The sequence below is a fragment of the Pongo pygmaeus genome, chromosome 15 (genome assembly GCF_028885625.2).
Source record: "Pongo pygmaeus isolate AG05252 chromosome 15, NHGRI_mPonPyg2-v2.0_pri, whole genome shotgun sequence".
Taxonomy (NCBI): Eukaryota; Metazoa; Chordata; class Mammalia; order Primates; family Hominidae; genus Pongo; species Pongo pygmaeus.
Window position 1 is genome coordinate 35,531,820 of NC_072388.2, and position 14,488 is coordinate 35,546,307.

A 14,488-nucleotide genomic window follows, 5' to 3' on the forward strand; every position below is an offset into this window, starting at 1 on the left:
AGTACAGGAAGAATCGTTTTACTGGAATCCTTAATGCTGTGTATTATTTTATTGTCTATTGAAGCATACCAATTTTCTATCTTCATAGTTTTGAGGATTTTACTGCTGAGTAACAAGTTTTGAAAAGCAGAAAAAATAAATAAATGGAAATATAAATAAATAATATAGAGAAATTAACTTTTAGAAAACATAGATCAATTAATGTAGATAGTATAGATCAATTAACTTTTAGAAAACATAGCAAGTAATACATTAAAAGTATGTAAAACATACATGGACAGTTTAATAAATGAATAAAAAGTGAGCATTCATGTAGCTACCATCAAAATATTTTGGTTTTTTCATTTTTTTGAGACAGGGTCTCACTGTGTCACCCAGGTTACAGTGCAGTGGCACAGTCTCAGCTCACTGCAACCTCTGCCCCCTGGGTTCAAGTGATTCTCCTGCCTCAGCCTCCTGTGTAGCTGGGATTACAGGTGCATTCCACCATGCCCGGCTAATTTTTGTATTAGTAGAGATGGGGATTCACCATGTCGGCCAGGCTGGTCTCAAACTCCTGTTGTCAAGTGATCTGCCCGCCTCAGCCTCCCAAAGTGGTGGGATTACAGGCATGAGCAACTGTGCCTGGCCTTGTCACTCTACTTCTGATGTTATCATTATGCGAAATCATAGTGCAGTGATCAAAACCAGAACACTAATATTGTGGTTTCACTGAGTAATTCACTAAATATTGCATAAATTTGAATAAGTTGAATAAAATTACAAAATATAATTTAATTAATAATAGTACTCATTAAACTGTAAACTTTATCTACATATCACTGGATTTTCTGTAAATGTTCTTTTCCTATTCTAGGAACTAATCCAGAGCTGATGTTATATTTAGTTGTCATGTTTCCAGTGTCTTTTCCTATTTGTGACTTCTTTCTATTTTGATATAGCTATGTCAGCTTTCTTTTGATTAATCTGTGCATAGATTTGGATTTTTAAAAATCCAGTGAGATATCTCTGTCTTCCAGTTGGAGCATTTGGCAATTGGGTCATTTTATCCCTTTGTATTTTTTATTATTGCCTTTTTTCTTAACCTTTTGTTATTTTAGAAATTATATAATATAAGGCCGGGCATGGTGGCTCACCCCTGTAATCCCAGCACTTTGAGAGGCCCAGGCAGGCAGATCACCTGAGGTCAGGAGATTGAGACCAGCCTGGCCAACATGGTGAAACCCCATCTCTACTAAAAAATACAAAAATTACCTGGGCATGGTAGCGCTCGCCTGTAATCCCAGCTACTTGGTAGACTCAGGCAGGAGAATCGCTTGAACCCAGGAGGCGGAGGTTGCAGTGAGCTGAGATCACGTCACTGCACTCCATCCTGGGTGACAGAGCAGAGCAAGACTCCATCTCAAAAAAGAAAAGAAAAGAAATTAGATAATATATACACATGGTTTTTGTTTATTTGCTTATTTGAGACAGAGTTTCACTCTGTTGCCCAGGCTGGAGTACAGTGGTGCAAACATGGCTCACTGCAGCCTTGACCTCCTGGGCTCAAGCAGTCCTCCCACCTCAGCCTCCCAAGTAGCTGGTACTACAAGTGTGCCACCACACCTGGCTAATTTTTAATTTTTTTTCTTTTTTTTTTTTTTGGTAGACACGAGGTCCCCCTATGTTGTCCAGACTAGTCTTAAACTCTGCTCCTTAAGCGATCCTCCCACCTTGGCCTCTCAAAGTACTGATTACAGGTGTGAGCCACTGCACCCTGCCAAATGGATGTGCTCTATTATTTTGTAGCTTCCCTCTTTAATTTAATAATATCCTGTATGTGTGTGTTTTTGAAAAACGCTCAAACTGTGTTTCCCTCTTCTCTCACAGCACACTAATCAACATGGAAGACTTCTGTGACTAAATGTCAGGGAGTTTTTCCCCACCAACAAGCAGTGGACACCAACTGGATATCCCCCAATTCAATTCTGACACTATGTACTTGGAGATAGTGTCAGAACCCACAGGTTGGGTGCTAACTCCCCAAGACTGCCCCATCGCCCCACCTTTTTTTTTTTAATGGCTCATCCCTTTTGACACCAGTCACAAGTTAGGATTCCCATTACCTTCTCTTTAGTTTTGATTAAATTGCTGGAGCGGCTCACAGAACTCAGGGAAAGTCATTTAATGGTTGATTTATAAAGGATGTTTAATCACCCATTGGGTTCTTCCTATTCACTGCACAGTCAAAGCCAATTCACTGAGACTGTGCTGTTGCAGTAGAGAGGTTTATCAATGCAGAACTAGCCAAGTAGGTGGACTGGTGGGATTACTCTAATCAGTCTCCTCGAAGGCTTGAAAATTAGGTGGGCAGGGGGCTAGAGAATGAGTTTTGCTGACACGCGATGAAATCATAGGGATATGGAGAATGTGTGTGCTGAGTTGGCCTCTCTGTGGGGGCCACAGGATTGGTTGAGTCATCTAAAGGAGCAATAGGGGAAGTCACAAACCTTGTGACCTCTGGCCACATGACTGCGGACAGCAAGGGATTATAGAAAGGCAAGCGAGAGGACAATGTCTGGTTATCATTTAACTACAGCTACATTGTAGCAGAATTTAGGTCTCTCCTATAATCCTAATTTTGTGGCCTTTCATTAGTTTTACAAAGGTAGTGTTGGTACCTGAATAAGTAGGGTTTCATTTTAGGCAGGTACTATTACCATCCTTGCTTCAAAATTAAACTATAAACTAAATTTCTGCCATGATTATCTTGGCCTACACCCAGGAAAGGTGAGTACAGCCAGCCTGAGAAGCTAGAAGCAAGATGGAGTCAGCCATGCTTGATTTCCTTCACTGTCATAATCTTTGCAAAGGCAGTTTCAGATGTTACAAAGGATAAAGATGAAAACAAGCATAGGAGATGAGGAGGCAGAGCAAGATGATGGAATAGAAAGCTCCACTGCCCACCCCCCCAGCCCCCAGACAAGGACACCAAGTTAACTATCTACATAGAAAAAAACACCTTCATGAGAGCCAAAAATCAAGTGAGCACACATAGTACCTGGTTTTAACTTCATATTGCTGAAAGAGGTACTGAAGAGATGGAAAAAACAATCCTAAGTCACTGCCACTGCTTCCCCACTCCCAGCAGGGGTGGCATAGTGCAGAGAGTTTCTCTGGGAACTGGGGGAAAGAAAACACAACAATTGTGAAACATTGAACTCAGTACTGTCCTGTTAGGGTAGAAAGGAAAAGCAGACCAGACTCAGCTGATGCCTGCCCACGGAGGGAACATTTAAAGCAGCCCTAGCCAGAGGGGAATTGCTGATCCCAGTGGTCCAAACTTGAGTGCCTTCAAACCTTGCCGCTGAGGTTGGCAGCACTCTGTGTCTGCATATAAACTTGAAAGGTAGTCTAGGCCATAAGGACTGCAACTCGTAGGAGAGTTCTAGTGCTAAACTAGGCCCAGAAACAGTGGACTGTGGTTGGGGAGCATGTGACATACTGAGACACCAGCTGGGGCAACCAACGGAGTGCTGGCATCACCCCCACCTAACACCAGGCTGCGTAGCTCCCGGTTCCAAAAGAGACCCTTTCCTTCTGCTTGAGGAGAGGGACGAGTGGGGAGGACGTTATGTTGCATTGAGGATATCAGCTCAGCCACAGCAGAACAGGGCACCAGTCAGAGTTGTGAGCCCCACTCCACGTCCTAGCTCCCAGATGACGTTTGTAAACACACCCTGGGCCAGAAGGGAACTCACTGCCTTGAAGGAAAGGACCCATTTCTGGCAGCATTCATCACTTGTTAACTGAAGAGCCCTTGGGCCCTGCATAATCAGCAGTGATACCCAGGTAGTACATCAAGGGCATTGGGTGAGCCTCTGAGATTTACTGGCTTTAGGTAAGACTCAGCACATTACCAGCTGTGGTGGCTATGAAGCAAAAGTCTTTCTGTCTGAGAAAAGTAGTTGGAAAAGTAAAGAGGACGGACTTTGTTTTGTACCTTAGATACCAGCATTGCCACAGGTGGGTAGAACACTAAGTGGGCTCTTGGAGTCCCTGATTCCAGAACTTGACTCTTGGATGACATTTCTGGACCTGCTCTGGGCCACAGAGGAGACCACTTCCCTTAAGGGTGAGTCACAACCCAGAAAGCATTCATGACAAGCTAACTTAAGAGAACTTGGGCTGTAAAGGAAGATTGACAGTAGTCTGGTGGTACTCCTCATGGCCTGGGGTAGCAGTGGCTATGGGGTAAGGTGCCTCTGCCTTTGGAAAGGGGAGGGAAGGACTGAGTCTTGTGCTTTGAGTTCTGGCTCACCCACAGTACAATAGAACACCTGGTAGACTTGCCGCGTTTTTGACTCTACTCCCTGACTCTTGTATGGCACTTCAGGACCCACTTGGGGCCTGGGGGACCTCACCATCCTGAAGGGAAGGACATAGGCCTGGCTTGCTTTGCCTCCTGCTGACTGTAGAGTTCAAGGGTCTTGAGCGAACGTAGGCTGTAGCCAGGGAGTTACTACAGCAGGCCTTGGGTGAGATCTGATGCTGTGCTGGCTTCAAGTCAGACCCTTAACAGTCATAGTGGTGGTGGCCACAGGGATACTTATGTCACTTTACCCCCAGATTTACGTGTCATAGAATAGAGAGAGAGATTCTGTGTGTTTGGGAGAAAGTAAGGGAAGAGAATAAGAATCTCTGCCTGGTATTTCAGATAATTCTTCCAGATCTCGTCCAAGATTATCAAGGTTGTACCTATGTGAGTCTGCAAGAACCACAGCATTACTAGGCTTGGGGTTCCCTCTAAAGCTGATATAGCTTAGGTCACACCCGAGTCCTTTCAAATATCTGGAAAGCCTTCCCAAGAAGGACAGCCACAATAAACCCAGACAGTGAAGACTACAATAAATACCTAACTCTTCAATGCCCAGATACCAAAGAAAATATACATTTACACTATTCAGGAAGACATAACCTCACCAAATGAAGTAAATAAGGAAGCAGAGACCAATCCTGGAGAAACAGAGATATGAGACCTTTCAGACAGAGAATTCAAAATAGCTGTGTTGAGGCCACTCAAAGAAATTCAAGATAACGCAGTGAAGGAATTTGAATTCTATCAGATACATTTAACAAAAATATGGAAATAATTAAGGAGAGTCAAGCAGAAATTCTAGAGCTGAAAATACAATTGACATACTGAAGAATACATCCAAGTCGTTTAATAGCAGAAGTTGTCAAGTAGGAGAAAGTTAGTGATCTTGAAGACAGGATATTTGAAAATACATAGTCAGAGAAGACAAAAGAAAAAAGAATAAAAAACAATGGAGCATGCCTACAGGATCCAGAAAATAGCCTCAAAGGGCAAATCTAAGAGGTATTGGCCTTAAAGAGGAAGTGGAGAAAGAGATAGGGGCAGAAAGTTTATTCAAAGGGATAATAATGGAGAAATTCCCAAACCTAAAGAGAGATATCAATATTTAAGTACAAGAAGGTTATAGAACACCAAGCAGATTTAACCCAAAGAAGACTATCTCAAGGCATTTGATAATGAAACTCCCAAAGGTCAGTGATAAAGAATGGATCCTAAAAGTAGCAAGAGAATAGAAATAACATGCAATGGTGCTTCATTGTGGCTGGCAGCAGACTTTTCAGCGGAAACCTTATAGGTCAGCAGTTAGTGTCATGACATATTTAAAGTGCTGGAGGGCAAAAAAACCTTATACCCTAGGATAGTATATCTGGCAAAAATATCCTTCAAACATGAAAGAGAAATAAAGGCTTTCCCAGACAAACAAAAACTGAGGCATTTTATTAAAGCCAGACCTGTTCTACTAGAAGTGCTAAAGGGACTACTTTAATTAGAATGAAAAGGATATTAATGAGTAATAAATAATTGCCTGAAGGTACAAAACTCACTTGTAATAGGACATGGAAAACCACAGAATACTATGGCACAGTAACTGTGGTGTGTAAACTACTCTCATTCTCAGTAGAAAGAATAAATGATAAACCAATAAAAAAGTAGTAACTTCAGCAACTTTTCAAGACATAGTACAATAAGATGTAAATAGAAACAACAAAAAGCTAAAAATCAGGTAGATGAAGTTAAGGCATAGAGTTTTTATTAGTTTTCTTTTTGCTTGTTTGTTAATGAGAATAGTGTTGTTTTCAGATTAAAATAATGGGTTATAAGATAGTATGTGCAAGCCTCATTGTGGGCGGCAAGCCATTCAGGTGCTGAGGCAAGAGACCGAGGGCATGAGCTGTTCCAGTATAATAAAGAAAAAATATAAAATAAGAATAGTTATACTAGATATAGATCATAGATATAATTATATATGAATATCATTAATCATTAGTTTGTAGCAATTACTCTTTATTCCAATATTATAATAATCCTTGCTCTACAATTATAACCTAGGAAAAGCCAGGCCATACAGAGATAAGAGCTGAAGGGACACGGTGAGAAGTGACCAGAAGATAAGAGTGTGAGCCCTCTGTCACGCCTGGACAGGGCTATTAGAGGCCTCCTTGGTCTAGCGGTAATGCCAATGTCTGGGAAGACGCCTGTTGCTAAGCGGACCGTGGTCTAGTGGTAGCATCAGTGCCAAGGAAAAACACCTGCTACTTAGCAGACAGGGAAAGGGAGTCTCCCTTTCCCCGGGGGAGTTTAGAGACTACTCCACCACCTCTTGTGGAGGGCCTGACATCAGTCAGGCCCGCCTGCAGTTATCCGGAGGCCTAACCATCTCCCTGTGATGCTGTGCTTCAGTGGTCATGCTCCTGGTCCGCTTTCATGTTCCATCCTGTACACCTGGCTCTGCCTTCTAGATAGCAGTAGCAAAATTAGTGAAAGTACTAAAAGTATCTGATATGCAGAAATAATGGCGTAAGCTGTCCGCTCTCTCTCTCTCTGTCCGCCTCGGCTGCCCAACAGGGAAGGGCCACCTGTCCAATGGACACGTGACCCATGTGGCCTTACCTATCATTGGAGATGACTCACACTCCTTACCCTGCCCCCTTGTCTTGTATCCAATAAATAACAGCGCAGCCTGGCATTCGGGGCCACTACTGGTCTCTGTGTCTTGGTGGTAGTGGTCTCCCGGGCCCAGCTGTCTTTTCTTTTATCTCTTTGTCTTGTGTCTTTTTTTCTACGATCTTTTGTCTCCGCACATGGGGAGAAAAACCCACCGGCCCTGTGGGGCTGGTCCCTACACCTCATGGTAACCTCAAACCAAAAAACATAAAATGGATACACAAAAAAATAAAAAGCAAGAAACTAGATCACATCATCAGAGAAAATCACCTTCACTAGAGGAAGACAGGATAAAGAAGGAAGATAATATTGTAAAATAACCAGAGAACAAATAAGAAAATAGGTGGAGTAAGTTTTTACTTATCAATAACAATGTTGAATATAAATGGACTAAACACTCCAGTCGAAAGACATAGTGTGGCTGAATTGATGAAAAAACAAGACCCGTTAATCTGTTGCCTACAAGAAACACACTTCACCTATAAAGTACACACAGACAGAAAATAAAGGGATTGTGTGGTGGCTCACGCCTGTAATCCAAGCATGTTGGGAGACTAAGGCAGGCAGATCACCTGAGGTCAGGAGTTCGAGACTAGCCTGGCCAATGTGGCGAAACCCTGTCTCCAATAAAAATACAAAAATTAGCCAGGCGTGGTTGCAGGCACCTGTAATCCCAGCTACCCAGGAGGCTGAGGCAGAAGAATCACTTGAACTGGGAGGCAGAGGTTTCAGTAAGCCAAGATCATGCCATTGCACTCCAGCCTGCGTGACAGAGCAAACCTCTATCTCAAAAAAAAAAAAAAAAAAAAGAAAGGGATGGAAAAAGCTATTCTATGCCAACAGAAACCAGAAAGGAGCTAGTTATACCAGGCAAAATAGATTTCAAGACGAAAACGATGAAAAGAGACAATGTCACTATATAATGAAAAAGGGGTCAATTCAGCAAGAGGATATAACAATTTAAAATATATATGCACGCAACACTGGAGCACTCAGATATATACAGCAAATATTAGAGATAAAGAGAGAGAGAGAGGCTTCAATACAGTAATAGCTGGAGACTTCAGCATCCCACTTTCAGTATTGAACATATTTTCCAGACAGAAAATCAACAAGGAAACATCAAACTTCATTTGCATTATAGACCAAATTGACCTAATAGATAGTTACAGAACATTTCAGTGAAGAGCTACAGAATACACATTCTTTTCCTCAGCAGATGCATCATTCTCATGGATAGATCATATGTTAGTTCACAAAACGAGTCTTCAGACATTCAGAGAAATTGAAATAATATTAAGCATCCTTTCTGACCACAATGGAATAAAACTAGAAATTAATAACAAGGTGAATTTTGGAAACTGGACAAATACTTGGAAATTAAACAATATACTCCTGAATGACCAGGGGGTCAATGAAGAAATGAAGAAGGAAATTGAAAAATTTCTTGAAACAAATGATAATGGAAACACAACATACCAAAACCTATGGGATACAGCAAAAGCAGTACTAAGAGGGAATTTTATAACTATAGGTGCCTATATTAAAAAAGAGGAAATATTTCAAATGAACAGTCTAACAATGCTTTTAAAGAACTATGAAAGCAAGAGCAAACCAAATCCAGCATTACTAGAGGAAAAGAATAAAGATCTGAATAGAAATAAATGAAATTTTAATAAAAAATACAAACGATCAATAAAACAATATGGCTTTTTGAAAAGTTAAACAAAGTTGACAAAACTTTAGTCAGACTGAGAAAAAAGAGAGGATCCAAATCAGAAATGAAAATGAGACGTTACATCTGATACTGCAGAAATTCTAAGGATCATTAGTGGCTACTATGAGCAACTATATACCAATAAATTGGAAAATCTAAGAGAAATGGGCAAATTCTGAGATACGTACAACCTACAATGTTTGAACCAGGAAGAAATTCAAAACCTGCACAGGCTAGTAATAAGTAATAAGATTGAAGCCATAATAAAAAGTCTCCCAGTGATGAAAAGCCCAAGACCTGATGGCTTTACTGCTGAATTCTAACAAACATTTGAAGATAAACTTAATACCAATCCCACTCAAATTATTCTGAAAAATAGAGGAGGAGGGAATATTCCAAACTCATTCTCTGAGGTCGTAATTACCCTGATACCAAAACCAGACAAAGACACATCATAAAAAGAAAACCACAGTCCAATCTCTCTGATGGATATTGATGCAAACATTCTCAACAAAATACTAAAACCGAATTCAGCAATCCATTTGAAAGATCATTCATTATGACCAAGTGGGATTTTCCCTGGGATACAATGATGGCTCAACATATGCAAATCAATCAACGTGTACATCATATGAGCAGAATGAAGGATAAAAACCATACAGTCATTTCAATTGATGCTGAAAAGATTTGATAAAATTCAATTTCCCTTCTTGGTAAAAACCCTCACAAAGCTGGATATAGAAGGAACATACCTCAACATAATAAAAGCCGGATATGACTGACCCACAGTTAGTATCATACTGAATGGGGAAAAACTGAAATTCTTTCCTCTCAAATCTGGAATATGATAAGGATGCCCACTTTCACCACTGTTATTCAACATAGTACTGTAAGTCCTAGTTAGAGGCCTTCCTTCTTTTTAAAAGTATGCTCTTAGTACTATGGATTTACTTTTAAGCATTGATCTAGCAACATCTCACATTTAAAAAAATTATCTAGTTCAAAATGTTTCCGTTTTTATCTCGTTCAGAAGTTTCCCTTTTAGCTTCCTTTTTAGAACGATGGGTTATTTGGGATTGTTTAAGGATTTTTCAGCTTATCTTTCTGTTACTGATTTCTAGTTTATTTCTTGTCTATATTTAGTTATTGTGGTAAGATAACATAATTTTCATGATTTCATCTTTTTTAAATTTTTTTTTTTTTTTTTGAGACCAAGTCTCACTCTGTTGCCCAGGCTGGAGTGCAGTGGCACAATCTCAGCTCACTTCAGCCTCCACCTCGCAGATTCAAGCAATTCTCATGTCTCAACCTCCCGAGTAGCTGGGATTACAAGTGTGCACCAAATGCCCCGGCTCATTTTTGTATTTTTTTTTTGAATAGAGGTGGGGTTTCACCGTGTTGGCCAGGCTGATTTGGAACTCCTGACCTCAAGTGATCTTCCTGTCTTGGCCTCCCAAAGTGCTGGGATCACAGACGTGAGCCACTGCGCCTGGCCGATTTTATCTCTTCTAAGTGTGTTGAGGTCTGTTTGATGGCCCAGAATAGGGTCTATTTTGGTAAATGCATCATGTGCACTTGAAAATATTGTGTATTCTGCCATTGTTGGATGGGGTTTTTAAATAAACGTTAAGTCAAATGGATTGATGTTTAAGAAAAACAGAGGCTGTGTGTGATGGCTCACACCCAGAATCCTAGCACTTTTGAGAGGCTGAGGTAGGCAGATCACTTGAGCCCAGGAATTCAAGACCAGCATAGGCAACATGGTGAGACTCCGTCTCTACAAAAAAATAGAAAAATCAGCCTGGTGTGGTAGTCCCAGCTAGTCAGGAGGCTGAGGTGGGAGTATTGCTTGAGCCCAGGAATTTGAGGCTGCAGTGAGCCATAATTGCACCACTGCACTCCAGCCTGGGCAAGAGAGTGAGACCCTATTTAAAAAAAAAAAAAAAAGAAAACCAGAGCTGGGTGGTATTAATAGTTAAGGTGGTAAAAGCAGATATTATTTAGGAACTAATGCAATAGGGGAAAAGAAACCTCAATATAGAAGTGGGTTGGGTTCCCATGAGCATAGGCAAGTGGGACTTTACAGCTAAGGAGCAGGGAGGGGGTCAGTGGATGGAAAATTACTAACAGGAATCATCAGGGTTAGAGAAGATAGTGGTTAAACCAACTTGACAGGATTCTTGCTGAAGTCAGGCCACGGTGATCAAAGATGGAGGATTCTCAGTAAAGTGACTTAGCAGAATTCTTGCTAAAACTGGATGATGCAGAGACAGACACAGAAACCCAAAAGGTTGAGGGCTAGTATAGTAAAGGGTTCAAAGGAGCCTCATTAAAGTTTGGTCAAGGCAAGATCCTTTTTATTTATTTTTTATGTTTTTGAGGCAGGATTTTGCTCTGTCACACAGGCTAGAGTACAGTACAGTGGTGTGATCACTGTTCACTGCAGCCTCAACCTGGGATCAAGTGATCCTCCCACCTCAGCCTACAGAGTAGCTGGGACCACAGGCGTGTGCCACCATGCCTGCCTAAAATTTTTTTAATGTTTTGTAGGGACGAGGTCTCACTATATTGCCCAGACTGGTCTCGAATTCCTAGGCTCAAGCAATCCCCCTGCCTTGGCCTCCCAAAGTGATGGAATTACAGGTGTGAATCACTGCATCTGACTATGGCAAGGATCTCTGTCACTGAGGTATTAAGTCTTCTGTATCCTTACTGATTTTCTGAGCATGTATTCTGATGACTGAGAGAGGTGTGATGAAGTTTCCAACTATAATTATGGATTTGTCTTTCTCTTTTCACCAGTTTTTACCTCAGGTACTTTGATGCTGTTTTGTTAAATGCTTACATATTTAGGATTGCTTATGTTTAGTTAGTAAGTTGAAACTTTTAATGTACTTATTTAGTTTGAGTAATATCTTTGTTTTATATTGTCTGATATGAATATAGCCACTCCTGCTTTCTTTTGATTGGTATTTGCATGCTTTTTTCATTGTGCTCTATTATCCTAAATAAGACATAGTTAGGAAAGGGTAGTTTGTGGAATGTTTTTACTTTGTGTGCCTTTTGTTATTTTAAATAACATTTTGATTTTATAATGTATCGTTTTATCAAATGTGACCTAAGATCCTTTAATTTTATTTTAAGGTATGAGGATATAAGTGTTCATCACATAATTAGAAAAACTTTTGTGTTATTACGTTACATTCTTGGAGGGAATCCGAAAGGTAATTTCCTGTGGATTTTTTTTTGCATTTGAATGCTGAAATGCTGTTTTGCATCGTCTCAAACATGTACATATAATCTAAAAAAAATTTAAACATCGAAATTCCTTCTTTGTAATGAATTATTTTTTGAAGTATGACAAACTTCTTCTTTAAGCAGCATGTCTTGAAAGTAATTAGTACTTTAATACTTTTATTATCTTTTAAGTATAATGTAAATCGAAGCCACTTCCTTAATTTATGTCAAACAGCTTATTGCCAACATGAGAGCTGCAGATATTTTGTGTTATAGCTTATGATATCCCAAAGTAGAACATTTTATTCAGTGGCATGAGCTGGCACAGTGGGCTAGATTATTCTAATTCATTTGGGTAAGTGATCTGCAGCTTAGAAAGTTCATGTACAAAAATGCACTGTCAAAATTTCTTTTTGATTCCTTTCAGGTAAGAAACTGGTTTTAGGATTTCAGCATCTTAATTTCTATTGTCTTTATTTCATGCAGGTAATTAATTTTCATCTTATTTTAAATTAAAATCTACCTACATGTCTCTATTTGTTTATTTGCTTATTAATAGAGAGTTTCCCTCTGTCCCCTGGGCTGGAGTGCAGTGGCATGATCATAGCTTACTGCAGCCTCGAACTCCTTGTCTGAAGCAATCCTCCCACCTCAGCCTCCTCAGTAGCTAGGAATACAGGTGTGCACCACCATGCCCAGCTAATTGTTTTAAAAAAGTTTTTCATAGAGATGGGGTCTTGCTGTGTTGCCTAAGCCGTACCGACACATATTTAGATGCCTATGCTTTGTTTGTTAATTTTTTTTTTTTAAGAATTAAAATCTCATTTGAAAATATTTTGTCTCATGATTACTAACAGGTTGGTTCTGGAAGCTCAGGTTCTACATGTAAATGTACCTGCCTTAGTTCATCTTGTGTTGTTATAAGAGAATGTCACAGATTGGGTAACTGATCATGAACAGAAACTTATTTGACTTATGGTTCTGGAGACTGGAAAGTCCAAGAGCATAGTGCTGGCATCTGGCAAGGGCCTTTGTGCTTGTCATCTCATGGCAACAGGTGGAAAGATGAGAGCAAGAGCAGGCCCATTGAACAAAACTACTCTTGTGATAATGTTATTAATCCATTCATGAGGGTGGAACCCTCATGACCTAATCACCTTTTAACAGTCCCACCTGTTAATACTGTCACGTGGTGTGTTAGTCCTTTCTTACATTGCTATAAAGAACTACCTGAGACTGGATAATTTATGAAGAAAAGAGGTTTAATTGACTCACAGTTCCAAAGGCTGTACAGGAGGCATGGCTGGGGAGACTTCAGGAAACCTACAGTCATGGTAGAAGGTGAAGGGGAAGCAGGCACATCTTCACATTGTGGAGCAAGAGAGAGAGAGAGGAAAGGGTGAAGTGTTATACACTTTAAAACAACCAGATCTCGTGAGAACTCACTCTCATGAGAACAGCAAATGGGAAGTCTGCTTCCATGATCTCATTACCTTCCACAAGGACCCTCCTCCAACATTGAGGATTACAGTTCCACGTAAGATTTGGGTGGTGATACAGATCCAAACCATATCACATGGCAGTTAAATTTGAATATGAGTTTTGGAGGGGACATTCAAACCACAGCATTTTGCTCCTCGTTCCACAAAACTCATGTTCTTCTCATAAACAGCAGCCCCAAAAGTTGTTCCAGCATAAACTCAAAAGTCCAAACTCCAGAGTCTTATTGAAATCAGATATAAAAATAAATAAATAAATAAACAAATCAGATACAGTTGAAACTCAAGGTGCTATCATCCCAAGGAAGTTTCCTCTCCCACTGTGAGTCTGTGAAATTAACAAGTTATATGCTTTTTAAATACAAGTGGCAAAGGCACAGGAGAGACATTACTGTTACAAAACAGAGAAATAGATAAGAAGAAAGGGATAACTGGTCCCAATTAAGTCTAAAACCTAACAGAGAAAACATAACTTTTTTTTTTTTTTTTGAGATTGGGTCTCGCTCTGTCTCCCAGGTGGCTGGAGTGCGGTGGCACAATCACAACTCACTGCAGCCTGGACCTCCTGGGCTCAAGTGATCCTCCCACCTCAGCCTCCTGAGTAGCTGGGACTACAGGCATGCATCAACACGCCTGGCTTTTTTTTTTTTTAACTTATTATAGAGATTATAGCTCTCTATGTTGCCCAGATTGGTTGAAAGTAACCATGCAGCTCCTTCAGTATTTTGCTTAGAAATTTCTTCTGCCAGATATCTTAGTTCATTGAGCTTAAATTCTGCCTTCTATAAAGCCTTTTGGGCATGGACATAATTAAACCAAGTTCTTTGCAACTTTATAACAAGGATTCCCTTTACTCCAGTTTCCAATGCCTTGTTCTTCATTTCTATCTGAGACCTCATCAGAATAGCCTTTACTGTCCATATTTCTACCAAGATTCTAATCATGATCTCTTAAGTTATTTGTAAGAAGTTTCAAACTTGGCCTACAGCTCATCTTCTGAGCCCTTAACAGAAT

The 14,488-nt window shown here is 40.2% G+C and overlaps 1 protein-coding gene across 19 annotated transcripts in view; it reads left to right on the plus strand.

Annotated features, from left to right (window-relative positions):
• The window catches only part of MIPOL1 (mirror-image polydactyly 1), a 406,056-nt gene that overhangs the window by 10,907 nt on the left and 380,661 nt on the right, over window positions 1-14,488 (plus strand). For 4 of the 19 annotated variants that reach the window (XM_063651559.1, XM_054448526.2, XM_063651565.1 and 1 more), the window contains exon 2: window positions 11,289-11,427. The exons of 14 other annotated variants lie outside the window; for them this stretch is intronic. The gene's annotated coding sequence lies outside the window, so the exon portion shown is untranslated. Of the gene's footprint in view, window positions 1-11,288; window positions 11,428-11,882; window positions 11,963-14,488 lie in introns of all 19 variants that reach the window. One more of the 19 variants, XM_063651561.1, reaches the window with a different exon arrangement.